Source organism: Brassica oleracea, chromosome C3 (assembly GCF_000695525.1).
Source record: "Brassica oleracea var. oleracea cultivar TO1000 chromosome C3, BOL, whole genome shotgun sequence".
Lineage (NCBI taxonomy): Eukaryota > Viridiplantae > Streptophyta > Magnoliopsida > Brassicales > Brassicaceae > Brassica > Brassica oleracea.
In genome coordinates this window covers 15,253,453-15,268,663 of record NC_027750.1, presented here as the reverse complement: position 1 = coordinate 15,268,663, position 15,211 = coordinate 15,253,453, and the positions used below count along the sequence as shown (strand labels likewise).

Here is a 15,211-nt window from a genome sequence, read left to right as displayed (position 1 = left end):
CTAATAAACCATTTTCGTAAAATTCACAAAGATCGACTTCATCTCTCTCTACGAACTTGGGGGGACTTACTGTTGTGGGTAGATTTACATCCTCCCTCAAGGCCCATTAGACAATGAATTAGACCCAATTTACTATAACCCTAAGTTTCATCCTTCTATAAATAAGTAAACACTTCCTTTTAGCAATGGATCTTCTCCTCTTCTTAGACTTTAGAAAACATATTTTCATAGAGATTTTGTATTCTAAGGTTCACTTTACCTTTGTAATGAACCTTTAGTCAATGAAATCTCTTTTATATTCTTTTTCCATTTGATTTCATCTTAAGATTTCTCCTAAGCCAAAAATCTAATCATTCAACTTAGATTCTTTTATTGTATTGATTCAACAAACATCACCAGCATAAACACCATTTTTGGATCAAACAATAATCACTGTAAGATTTTCAATGAAAGTGAATAAGAGGAATGTATTAAGCTTATTATCCTTTATCTGATTTTGTTGTGATGTCAATCTCAACGACTCCGTCGAGACTCTGCTCTCGTGTCTTTTAGAGCCCCTGATGGTCAAAAATAACTCAATTCTGATGCGCCTCCTGTCGTCAGTTTGTATTCGTCAGATGATTATATCTCTACGGAAAGCACCTACAACTTCGGTTCAGAGATTCAATAACTCCTTACCCAATTGAATTCTCTTTTCTGGTTTTGACTCACATTCAATCCCAACCTTGTCAGAGAAATCAATGCTCTCTTGTGTCACACCTGCTTATTCAGAATCCCGAAATTAGTCTTTTGGGTTTCAGAATCAGAACGATTAATACAATATCACTTGTGAACTAAAAGTTCTATATATTTTAATTACGACTATATATTACTTACATATAAGCTTTATCAAAAGGTAAAATACTATTAAGCTTCATCTTTAGTACGTAAAAGAGAAGGGAAAGATTTCAAAACATTTATTGTCTAACAGTACTATGTATAAACACTATTAACGTTTTGTAACTCAAATCATATATACATGAACTTAACTAATGTCATGATGATTTCTATGAAATTGAAATTATCCTACACCTCAAACAAAGAGAGACCTGTGTTCTTGAATACAAATACTGCAACATTTCAATGTCCTACACATCTCAACAGGACTCTCCAAATAAACATAACTCAAAAGAAACAACAATGTTCCATGCTAAACTCACTTAGAATGTGATAAAGCAATTCCACTGAATGACCCATCTTACGCATTTTATAGTCAACTTTTGTAATGACCCTGATCTTCTGGAGTAGCTATGAATTTCATCTTTTGTGCTCTGATAGGGAATATCCCCAACATATAACTTCCTAGGAACAATCCCATCTTTTGTGTTACCGAAACCAAACATTTTTAAGGACATAATTAATTTACATGATTGAAACATAGACACACAATATCATAGCTTAAACAAACTTACATGTATGTATCAGCTTGAACATCTTATGCTTTAACATTGTCTTCTCGTTGTATTCATTAGCCTTAGTGCCTTATTCAACTACTTTGCAATCCACAGTTTCGTATCTCTTCCTCTTCTTACTAAACGTCACCTTCCACTTCATTAGGTTCGTCTTCTCTTATGAAAGTATCAAACTTTCTTTGTTTGTCTCTCTTTGACAATATGGGTTAATGGCTGGCTGAATCAAGGAGACCTTTTTGAGCTTAAAGGATCAAGACAGAGTCTGGATTGATTTCAGCTACCGTCAACGGGAGAGACCTAATTAAATCTTGTCGGTCTTCTGCTTCAACTCAGACAAAAAGGAGCTGGGATGCCGGAATATGTAATCAACCATATAAAGTACTCAGAAGGGCTATTGGTCGCCGGAAATACCTTCTGGTCGAGGAGGAGAATGTCGACGCCCATGATGTCACCACCTTTCTCTCATAACAGGCTTCTCAAAACATCTATAATCAGTATAATGAGGCAGATGAGGAGATATGGAGCCGCTCACAAAGGAGGAGACACAGGCGGAGTAGTAGGAGGCGCAGTGGCGGAGACAGAGAAGCAGCAGCATCAAGACAGGTCCTAGACGGTGTGAGAAGCAGCACTCGAGATCAAGGAGCCCATGAGACTTCAACGGAGAAACTATCAATGAGGATGAAAGGTCGAAGAAACAGATTTGAGTTTTGATATTGAAGAACGAAGAGGAGAGACGATTCAATGTCCTCGGGCTGCAGAAACCATCAATCTCTAGAGCCCAAACAACGATCAAAGTCCATCGCGCTCGGGAATAAATGAAACGATGAGTTGCATCCTTGTGGGACACGTGTCGCGATGCTAGGATTCGATTTTCCTAGGTGGAATCCTACGTGGCTCAAGGAGGAGAGAGCAAAACACTCTTTTATATAATAGGATATAATCTTTATTGAGATATTCCACGTTATTATATTATTTTATATATTAAAACAGAAGTCACAACCTTGATTCATGTGTGGTTTTTTTTAAAAATAGACCTTATGGACATATTCCTACAAACTCATGTTACATTTAATATCTAATATTATCATTTAAATTTTGGGTCTACTAGAAATTTTTATTGGGCTATCAATAATTAGATTTAAACAATAGATCATCCATTGGATTTATAGATAGTATAAATTAAATAGATATAATTTAATGTTGTAATACTACACCTCTATATGCTAAATATTTAAATATTTGTCTATGTTACCATTTAAAATTATAAAGTTTTTTTTTTAATAACAAAAATCATATTATCTAACAATGATTAATCTTTATTACCTTAAACAAATGAAAACAAATTTTAAACTATATAGTTTATATAAAAAATTAAACAAAAACTAAATGTTTAATTATTTACTCGATATATACATCTATGAATCGAAACGTTTAATTTTTTAAAAACTTTATAAATTTGTGAAATGTTACAATATCTTTGAATATGACAATAAAAAAATATCTTACTAATCTTTATATATATAGATACGATTTTATTAATGAAATAATAATCAGAAAATATATATATAGAAGAAGATACAAATACATGTGAAACTTTGAAACAATCTATTCAATGAAAAAATATACATTAAACTTATTATGTTTTAAAAATTGATAGACTTATATATATTATAATATATACAAATTTAGAATTGAAAACATAATATTTATATAAAAAAATGAAAACAAAAACCCGCGCGGTTGCGCAGATCGAGATCTAGTACTTTTTTAAAGTTTCTTAAGCCACGTAGATAGTTGGGTTCGTGCAATGAGCCATGCATGTTGCTTGCGTATCATAACATTTTAATATTTTTGGTGCATTGTTAGAGCAATACCAACGTCTTCCGGGACAATGAAGGGGACAGACGCACTTTCTATCGTATTCTAAATCATCTCTGTTTCCCACTATATAAGAAAAAAATGATTAAATGAGTATATAATAGTATATGCATAGTTGTAATGCCTATCATGAAAACATGATTGAAAATGGAATATTTTCATATTTGCATATTGCATTTATACATACATTGATGTAGAGGAACAAGAGAAATCATGATGAGGCACATGATAGCAAGATGTGATGATGACATTATCGTAATACTCTTCTAATAAAAGATGCTTTTATTTGAGATTTGATGGTTGTATTTTCTAGGAATCTACAATAAATAATATATATATATATAAATATGTTAGACCAACTTTATTACTTTAGTATCTAAAATGGGTTCTAAATCTAACAAGATTATTAGTATAGAAAAAATAATTATTTAACTAAAATTAAATATTTAAAATAAAGTAAGTTATCTATACATTAACAAATAAAATTAAAAATTTTATCTTAAATAAAAAAAAAAATTTCTCTCTCATCTCATTTTTTCTTTCATTACTTAGATATTCATTGAATTTTATGGATGATATTGTTCAATTGGTTATTTATTCATTGTATGGTTTCTTTATTTTAGTTTTTTTTTCTATTCCTAAGTAATAATTAATAAAAACATAAATAATTTCTTATAAAAATAATATATTTTTATAAAAATATTCTATGCAAGTACGTATCTATTATCATTAATCACAGATTTTAAACCAAAAATCTTATTAACAGAAGAAAAAAACCTTCAACAAAAATTAGCTAGAATATCTTAACATCTTGCCCAAAAACAATTTAGCTAAAGAAACGATAGCTAAACCACTGCTACCGTTAAATGGTTCAACACTATATAAATTAAATAATAATCTTAATGACACTGAAGAAAATATTGATCATTCTTTGCGTTTATGAGATACATACTCCTTTAAAATATTCCAAAAAAATGATAAATTATTTCTATTAAAATATTATTTTTATTTTACTAATTACTTAGGAATATGAAAAAACTCAAATAAGTAAACCATTAAATGAATGCATAACTAATAAGAGAAATTTCATCCATAAAATTAAACGGATATCTAAATAATACGAGACAAAATGAAAAGAGAGACAATTTTTTTTTACTTTAGATATTATGAATTATTCATTAAGCCTGAGAAAAAATGTGCTTCATTGCCGGAGAGGATAAAAATTTTAAAGTGCAAATAACTACATATATGTATGTAGTTTTACTGGTTGTATCATTAGCTTTTGACTATGCTGATCCAGGTCGACGCACCACAACCAGTTTTTGTATAAAATATTTATGGTTTTCTAAAGAGAAATGAGTCTAAAAAACTTCTGCTTCAGGGCCAACATATAGCAGGCCTGGTATGACCACAATGAATAATTTTCCAAGCAAATGGTTTAATCTGACACTGTGGGGCTCTGCGGAATCGAGATGCGACGAAGGATAACATGGAGTTGTAGGAGACGACCTGGTGGTAAACAGACCGGATGTTGAGCAAACTCCCCAAAGAACGGACCGATAAGGCTGCGCTTGAACAAATTTTTCAATTATTTGTGATTCAGCTATGTGCTTTGATTATCGTTTTTTATAAATTATTCATGATTTTAGTAATGATTTCTCCCTTTCAAGAATCGTGAATTTAAGGGTAAAAATTGAAATTTTAGTATGCATAGAAAAGAAAAACTTGTGAGAAGGTGTTGAGATATACATTTGATGGATAAAGCTTCTTATTTAGTTGCCATCTTCAAAATTGATTAACTATTTTGATCTTTTAATTCTACGTGTATGTGTAGAAGTACGAGGATGAGTGACGAGGAACATGATATTATATAGTAGGGGAAGCTTTAGAAAGAAAGAAAAAAATCTTAAAATAATTTGTTTTTTGATTGAGAAGGTTAAAATCATAACTATCCCATTGATATGTTATGGTTTGGTATTTTCTCTTCGATCTATCAAAAGAAAGCAAGATAAGTATCCATAAAAAGAACATATCAAGAAGTTAAATTTCAAAGATAAAAAGAGAAAGGGTGAATGTCGAATCTTGTCAATGGTATTGAACACAATGACAAAATCATTTTAACTTTTATCTTACATAAATTTGCATTATTACTTAATATACATAATATGTATATTATAAATTAGATGCTAGATATATAAATATATATAGTGATAGCTAAAGCAATAGCTTATTAATATATTTATTTTATAATATATATTATCTTTATTGAGATATTCCACATAATTATATTATACTTTCTTAAAGTTTCTTAAACCACTTAGATAGTTGGGTTCGTGCAATGAGCCATGCACGCTGCTTGCGTATCATAACATTTTAATATTTCTGGTGCATTGTTACAACAATAACAACGTCTTCCAGTACAATGAAGGGGACGGACGCACTTTTTATCGAATTCTAAACCATCTGCGTTTCCCACTATATAAAAAAAATGATTAAATGAGTATATAATAGTATATGCATAGTTGTAATGCCTATCATGAAAATATGATTGAAAATGGAATATATTTTCATATTTGCATATTGCATTTATACATACATTGATGTAGAGGAACAAGAAAAATCATGATGAGGCACATGATAGCAAGATGTGATGATGACGACATTATCATTATACTCTTCTAATAAAAGATGTGTTTGTTTGATATTTGATGGTTGTATTTTCTAGGAATGTACAATAGAGACTATATATATAAAAAAAATATTTTACACCAATTTTATTACTTTAGTATCTAAAATGGGTTCTAAATCTAATAAAATTATTTTTTTAGAAAACATAATTAATTAATTAAAATTAAATATTTAAAATAGAGTAAGTCATCTATACATTAACAAAATAATTAAAATTCTTAATGAATATCTCATAATATCTTAAATAAAATATTTGTTTTTAGAAAACATAATTAATTAATTAAAATTAAATATTTAAAATAGAGTAAGTCATCTATACATTAACAAAATAATTAAAATTCTTAATGAATATCTCATAATATCTTAAATAAAATATTTGTTTTGTCTCCCATCTATTTTTTCTTTCAATACTCAGATATTCATTGAATTTCATTGATGATATTGCTCAATTGGTTATTCATTCATTGTATGGTTTCTTTAGTTTAGTTTGTTTTTTCTATTCCTAAGTAATAATTAATAAAAATAATAATTTCTTATAAAAATAATATCTTTTTATAAAACATTTAATGACTTTTAGCGATAAAACCCTTCAACTATTTTTGAATAGTAAAAAAAACCTTCAACTAAGTTTTCAACATTATAAACCCTCAACTTATAAACCGTTAACATATGTCATCCTCCGTCACGATTTTTTAGACGGAGGGTAACATATGTTAACGGAATTAAAGTTAAGGGTTTATTTCACAGAAATTTTAGTTGAGGGTTTTTTTTACAATTCATCTTTAGTTAAGGAGTTTAATTACTAAAAACCCTATAAAATTATTCTATGCAAGTACGTATCTGTTATCGTTAATCACTTATTTTAAACCAAAAATCTTATTAACAGACGAAAAAAACCTTCAACAAAAAATAGCTTGAAAATCTTAACATCTTGCCCAAAAATAATTTAGCTAAAGAAATGATAGTGAAACCACTGCTACAGATAAATGGTTTGACACTGTATAAAATAAATACTAATCTTAATAACACTGGAGAAAATATTGATCATTCTTTGCCTTCATAAGATACAAAATCCTTTAAAATATTCCAAAAAAAAAGATAATTTTTTTCTATGAAGATATTATTTTTATTTTACTTATTAGTTAGGAATATGAAAAAACTCAAATAAGTAAACCATTAACTGAATGCATAACTAATAAGATAAATTTCATCCATAAAATTAAAAGGATATCTAAATAAAAAGAGACAAAATGAATAGAGAGACAATTTTTTTTACTTAAGATATTATGAGATATTCATTAAGACTGAGAAAAAATGTGCTTCAGAGCCGTAGAAGATAAAACATTTTAAGTGCAAATAACTACAGATATGTATGTAGTTTTACTGGTTGTATCATTAGCTTTAGACTATGATGATCCGGGTCAACGTACCACAACTATTTTTTGTATATAATATTTACGGTCTTTTAAAGAGAAATGAGCCCAAAAAAAACTTATGCTTTAGGGCCAACATATATCAGGCCTGGTATGACCACAATGAATAATTTTCGAAGCAAATAGTTTGATCAGACATTGTGGGGCTCTGCGGAATCGAGATGCGACGGAGGATAAGGTGGAGTCGCAGGAGACGACCTAGAGGTATACAGACCGGATGTTGAGAACTCCACAACGAGCGGACCAATAAGGCTGCGCTTGAACAAATTTTCCAATTATTTCTGATTCAGCTATGTGCTTTGATAATCGTTTTTTCTAAATCATTCAGGATTTTAGTAATGATTTCTCCCTTTCAAGAATCATGAATTTAAGGGTGAAAATTGAAATTTTAGTATACATAGAAAAGCAAAACTTGTGAGAACGTGTTGGCATATAAATTTGATGGATAAAGCTTATTATTTAGTTGCCATCATCAGTAATGATTAACCACTTTGATCTTTAATTCTACGTGTATGTTTGGAATTACGATGATGAGTGACGAGGAACATGATAGTATATAGTGGGGGAAGCTTTAAAAAGAAAGAAAAAATCTTAAAATAATTTGTTTTTGATTGAGAAGGTGAAAACCATAACTATCCCATTGATATGCTATGGTTTGGTATTTACTTTTCGATCTATCAAAAGAAAGCAAGATAAATATCCATATAAAAACATATCAAGAAGATAAATTTCAAAGATAAAAAGAGAAAGGGTGAACGTCGAATTTTGTCAATGCTATTGAACAAAATGACAAAATCATTTTAACTCTTCTCTTACATAAATTTGTATTATTCTTAATAATATGTATATTATAAATTAGATGCTAGATATATATATAGTGATAGCTAAACCAATCGTTTATAAATATCTCTATTTTATAATATATATTATCTTTATTGAGATATTCCACATACTTATATTCTACTTTCTTAATAGTTTCTTAAGCCACTAAAGTAGATGAGTTCGTGCAATGAGTCATGCATGCTGCTTGCGTATCATAAAATTTTAATATTTCTGGTGCATTGTTACAGCAATAACGTCTTCCGGTACAATGAAGGGGACAGACGCACTTTTTGTCGAATTCTAAACCATCTGCGTTTCCCACTATATAAGAAAAAAACATTAAATGATTATATAATAGTATGTGCATAGTTGTAATGCCTATCATGAAAACATGATGGAAAATGAAATATATTTTGGGAAATAGCCACAAATAGCACATTCATAGTACCACCACTTTTCATGTTTACACTAATCACTTTTATCCTCACTTTTAATGAAGGGTAAAAGACACTTATACCCCTAGGGTTAACAAATCCAGACTTAGGATTTAGAGTTGAGGGGTGGGGTACGGTTTTTGGAATGTGAAATTTAGGATTCTAATAAATATATAAATAAATACTTAAAACAAAATTAAAAAAAAATTTAAAAATAGTTTCAAACATAATTTTCGATTTTAAAAAAGAAATTTGAAAACAAAAACAAAAAAAAAAATTTGAAAAAACAAAATTCAAAAAAAAATTATAAAAAGTTCAAATTTGAAAAAGTATAATTCGAAAACATAAAAAAAATTATTTTTTATTATTTTATTAATTTATTTAAATAATAATTTATTATATATATAGATAACAATGGTATAAGAGTCTTTTGCCACTTAATGAAGAATGTACTTTTGAAAATGTCACTTTAGTGATGGTAAAGATGAAAAGTGGTACCTTGAAAATGGTAAACATAAAATTTCTCCATATATTTTCATATTTACATTTTGCATTTATACATACATTGATGTAGAGGAACAAGAGAAATCATGATGAGACACATGATAACAAGATGTGATGATGACATTATCGTAATACTTTTCTAATAAAAGATGTGTTTGTTTGATATTTGGTGGTTGTATTTTCTAGGAATGTACAATAGAGACTATATATAAAAAATATGTTACACCAACTTTATTACTTTAGTATCTAAAATGGGTTCTAAATCTAATAAAATTATTTGTCTACAAAAAATAATTAATTAATTTAAATTAAATATTGAAAATAGAGTAAGTCATCTATGCATTAACAAATATAATTAAAATTCTTAATGAATATCTCATAATATCTTAAATAAAATATTTGTTTTGTCTCTCATCTCATTTTTTCTTTCGTTACTTAGATATTCATTGAATTTTATGGATGATATTGCTCAATTGGTTATTCATTCACTGTATGGTCTCTTTATCTTAATTTTTTTTCTATTCCTAAATAATAATTAATAAAAAGAAATAATTTCTTATAAAAATAATATCTTTTTATAAAAATATTCTATGCAAATACGTATCTGTTATCATTAATCACAGATTTTAAACCAAAAATATTATTAACAAAAGAAAAAAACCCTCAACAAAAATTAGCTAGAATATCTTAACATCTTGCCAAAAAATAATTTAGCTAGAGAAACGATAGCTAAACCACTGCTAGAGTTAAATGGTTTGACACTGTTTAAAATAAATAATAATCTTAATGACACTAGAGAAAATATCGATCATTCTTTGCCTTCATGAGATACATAATCCTTTAATATATTCCTAAAAAAAGATAATTTTTTTCTATTAAAATATCAGTTTTATTTTTCTTATTACTTAGAAATATGAAAAAATTCAAATAAGTAAAACATTAAATGAATGCATAACTAATAAGAGAAATTTCATCCATAAAATTAAAAGGATATCTAAATAATACGAGACAAAATGAAAAGAGAGACAAAATTGTTTTACTTAAGATATTATGAAATATTCATTAAGACTAAGAAACAAATTTGCTTCAGGGCCGGAGAGAATAAAAATTTTAAAGTGCAAATAACTACATATATGTATGTAGTTTTACTGGTTGTATCATTAGCTTTAGACTATGCTGATTCGGGTCGACGCGCCACAACCAGTTTTTGTATATAATATTTACGGTTTTCTAAAGAGAAATGAGTCCAAAAAAAACGTCTGCTTCAGGGCCAATATATATCAGGCCTAGTATGGCCACAATGAATAATTTTCCAAGCAAATGGTTCGATCTGACATTGTGGGGCTCTGCGGAACTAAAATATACTCATTTAATGTTTTTTTTTCTTATATAGTGGGAAACGCAGATGGTTTAGAATTCGACAGAAAGTGCGTCCGTCCCCTTCATTGTACCGGAAGACGTTGTTATTGCTGCAACAATGCACCAGAAATATTAAAATGTTATGATACGCAAGCAGCATGCTTGGCTCATTGCACGAATCCAACTATCTAAGTGGCTTAAGAAACTTTGAGGGAAGTAGAATATAATTATGTGGAATATCTCAATAAAGATAATATATATTATAAAATAAAAATATCAATAAAATATTAGTTTAGCTATCACTATATATATATATCTAGCATCTACTTTATAATATACATATTATTAATAATAACACAAATTTATGTAAAAGAAAAGTTAAAATGATTTTGTCATTGTGTTCAATGCCATTGACAAGATTCGACATTCTCCTTTTCTCTTTTTATCTTTGCAATTTATCTTCTTGATATGTTCTTTTTATGGATATTTATCTTGCTTTCTTTTGATAGATCGAAGAGAAAATACCAAACCATAACATATCAATGGGATAGTTATGGTTTTAACCTTCTCAATCAAAAACCAAATTATTTTAAGATTTTTTCTTTCTTTCTAAAGCTTCTCCTACTATAAACTATCATGCTCCTCGTCACTCATCCTCATACTTCTACACATACACGTAGAATTAAAATATCAAAATAGTTAATCAAGATTGAAGATGGCAACTAAATAATAAGCTTTATCCATCAAATTTATATGTCAACACCTTTTCACAAGTTTTGCTTTTCTATGCATACTAAAATTTCAATTTTTACCCTTAAATTCACGATTATTGAAAGGGAGAAATCATTACTAAATCCTGAATAATTTAGAAAAAAAAGATAATCAAAGCACATAGCTGAATCATAAATAATTGGAAAATTTGTGCAAGCGCAGCCTTATCGGTCCGCTCTTTGGGGAGTTTGCTCAACATCCGGTCTGTTTACCACCAGGTCGTATCCTACAACTCCACCTTATCCTCCATCGCATCTCGATTCCGTAGAGCCCCACAGTGTCAGATCGAACCATTTAATTGGAAAATTATTCATTGTGGTCATACCAGGCCTGCTATATGTTGGCCCTGAAGCATAAGGTTTTTGGACTTATTTCTCTTTAGAAAACCGTAAATATTATATACAAAAACTGGTTGTGGTGCGTCGACCCGGATCAGCATAGTTTAAGGCTAATGATACAACCAGTGAAACTACATACATATACGTAGTTATTTGCACTTTAAAATCTTTATCCTCTCCGGCCCTGAAGCACATTTTTTCTCAGTCTTAGTGAATATTTCATAATATCTTAAGTAAAAAGTTTTTGTCTCTCTTTTCATTTTGTCTAGTATTATTTAGATATCCATTTAATTTTATGGATGAAATTTCTCTGATTAGTTATGCATTCATTTAATGGTTTACTTATTTGAGTTTTTTTCATATTCCTAAGTAATAAGAAAAATAAAAATGATATTTTAATAGAAAAAATTATCTTTTTTATAGGAATATTTTAAAGGATTATGTATCTCATGAAGGCAAAGAATGATCAATAATTTTCCAGTGTCATTAAGATTATTATTTATTTTATACAATGTCGAACCATTTAACTGTAGCAGTGGTTTAGCTATCGTTTCTTTAGCTAAATTATTTTTGGGCAAGATGTTAAGATATTCTAGCTAATTTTTGTTGAAGGTTTTTTTATTCTCTTAATAAGATTTTTGGTTTTAAATCTGTTATTTATGATAACAAATACGTACTTGCATAGAATATTTTTATAAGAAATTATTTTTTTATTAATCATTACTTAGGAATAGAAAAAAAAACTAAAATAAAGAAACCATACAGTGAATGAATAACCAATTGAGCAATATCATCCATAAAAGTCAATGAATATCTAAGTAATGAAAGAAAAAATAAAATGAGAGACAAAAAAAATATTTTATTTAAGATATTATGAGATATTCATTAAGAATTTTAATTTTATTTGTTAATGTATAGATGACATACTCTATTTTAAATATTTAATTTTAATTAATTAATTATTTTTTCTAAATTAATAATTTTGCTAGATTTAGAACCCATTTTAGATACTAAAGTAATAAAGTTGGTCTAACATATTTATATATATATTCTCTATTGTACATTCCTAGAAAATACAACCATCAAATATCAAACAAACGCATCTTTTATTAGAAGAGTATTATGATAATGTCATCATCATATCTTGCTATCATGTGCCTCATCATGATTTCTCTTGTTCCTCTACATCAATGTATGTATAAATGCAATATGCAAATATGAAAACATATTCCATTTTCAATCATGTTTTCATGATAGGCATTACAACTATGCATATACTATATACTCATTTAATGATTTTTTTCTTATATAGTGGGAAACGCAGATGGTTTAGAATTCGATAGAAAGTGCGTCCGTCCCCTTCATTGTACCGGAAGACGTTGTTATTGCTGTAACAATGCACCAGAAATATTAAAATGTTATGATACGCAAGCAACATGCATGGCTCATTGCACGAACCCAACTATCTAAGTGGCTTAAGAAACTTTAAGAAAGTATAATATAATTATGTTGAATATCTCAATAAAGATAATATATATTATAAAATAAAGATATTTATAAGCTATTGGTTTAGCTATCACTATATATATATACCTAGCATCTAATTTATAATATACATATTATTAAGAATAATACAAATTTATGTAAGATAAAAGTTAAAATGATTTTGTCAATGTGTTCAATACCATTGACAAGATTCGACATTAACTCTTTCTCTTTTTATCTTTGCAATTTAACTTCTGATATGTTCTTTTTATGGATATTTATCTTGTTTTCTTTTGATAGATCGAAGAGAAAATACCAAACCATAACATATCAATGGGATAGTTATGATTTTAACCTTCTCAATCAAAAAACAAATTATTTTAAGATTTTTTCTTTCTTTCTAAAGCTTCCCCTACTATATATTATCATGTTCCTCGTCATTCATCCTCGTACTTCTATACATACACGTGGAATTAAAAGATCAAAATTGTTAATCAATTGTGAAGATGGCAACTAAATAAAAAGCTTTATCCATCAAATGTATATGTCAACACCTTCTCACAAGTTTTGTTTTTCTATGCATAGGCCTGGGACTTCGGATATTTGGATCGGGTTCGGGTAAAATCTATTCGGGTCCGGGTTTTTCGGATAATTTAATCTCTACCCAATAGGTACTTGGTAGATTTCGGTTCTGTTTCGGGTCGGTTACCACCGGTTCCGGATCGGTTCCGGGTACCCATTTATTATGTAAATCATACATATATTTACTAAATAAAATAATTTACGTATAAATTAAACTGGTTCAGTGGTTACATACTCTATTTTAGTGTGGCCAACCCGGGTTCGAGTCCCTAAAATGTCAATTTTATAAAAATATTAATATTGAAATACTATATATATTTACAATATAGAAGAATACATATAAGTTGAAGCGGTCTGGTGGTAACATAGCCACTTTTCTAGCTATCCCAATTGGGTTCGAGTTGTGATGGTGACACTTTTTCTAATATTATGGGTTTTAGACTATCCATTTCGGTTTAAATGGGTACCCGATCGGGTTTCGGGTAATAACCGGAACCGACCCGATATCCACGGGTATTAGAAGCAATGACCCATCGGGTAATATGGCCATATCCAAAACCGATTTGAACCGGTCCATTTCGGGTCGGATCCGGTTCGGGTAAACGGTTCCGGTTAAAAGTCTCAGCCCTATCTATGCATACTAAAATTTCAATTTTTACCCTTAAATTTCTTATAAAATGATATCTTTTTATATTCTATGCAAGTACGTATCTGTTATCATTAATCACTGATTTAAAACCAAAAATCTTATTAACAGAAGAAAAAAACCTTCAACAAAAAAATTAGTTAGAAAATCTTAACATCTTGCCCAAAAATAATTTAGCTAAAGAAATGATAGCGAAACCGCTGCTACAGATAAATTGTTCGACACTGTATAAAATAAATATTAATCTTAATAACACTGGAGAAAATATTGATCATTCTTTGCCTTCATAAGATACATAATACTTTAAAATATTCCTAAAAAAGAGATAATTTTTTCTATTAAAATATTATTTTTATTTTACTTATTAGTTAGGAATATGAAAAAACTCAAATAAGTAAACCATTAACTGAATGCATAACTAATAAGAGAAATTTTATCCATAAAATTAAATGGATATCTAAATAAAAAGAGACAAAATGAAAAGAGAGACAATTTTTTTTTAATTAAGATATTATGAGATATTCATTAACACTGAGAAAAAATGTGCTTCAGAGCCGGAGAGGATAAAAAAAATTAAGTGCAAATAACTACAGATATGTATGTAGTTTTACTGGTTGTATCATTAGCTTTAGACTATGATGATCCGGGTCGACGTACCACAACTAGTTTTTGTATATAATATTTACGGTCTTTTAAAGAGAAATGAGCCCAAAAAAACATATGCTTTAGGGCCAACATATATCAGGCCTGGTATGACCACAATGAATAATTTTCCAAGCAAATAGTTTGATCTGACATTATGGGGCTCTGCGGAATCGAG

The 15,211-nt window shown here is 28.6% G+C and overlaps 1 long non-coding RNA gene across 1 annotated transcript; it reads right to left on the bottom strand.

Moving 5' to 3' along the window:
- Window positions 1-431: 431 nt before the first annotated feature.
- Window positions 432-2,134, bottom strand: LOC106333972. The gene is made up of 4 exons (XR_001268499.1): window positions 1,452-2,134; window positions 1,200-1,341; window positions 679-759; window positions 432-593 (listed from the first exon to the last, which is right to left on the bottom strand). It is a non-coding gene; the product is annotated as an uncharacterized LOC106333972 (long non-coding RNA).
- Between the last annotated feature and the right edge of the window lie 13,077 nt (window positions 2,135-15,211).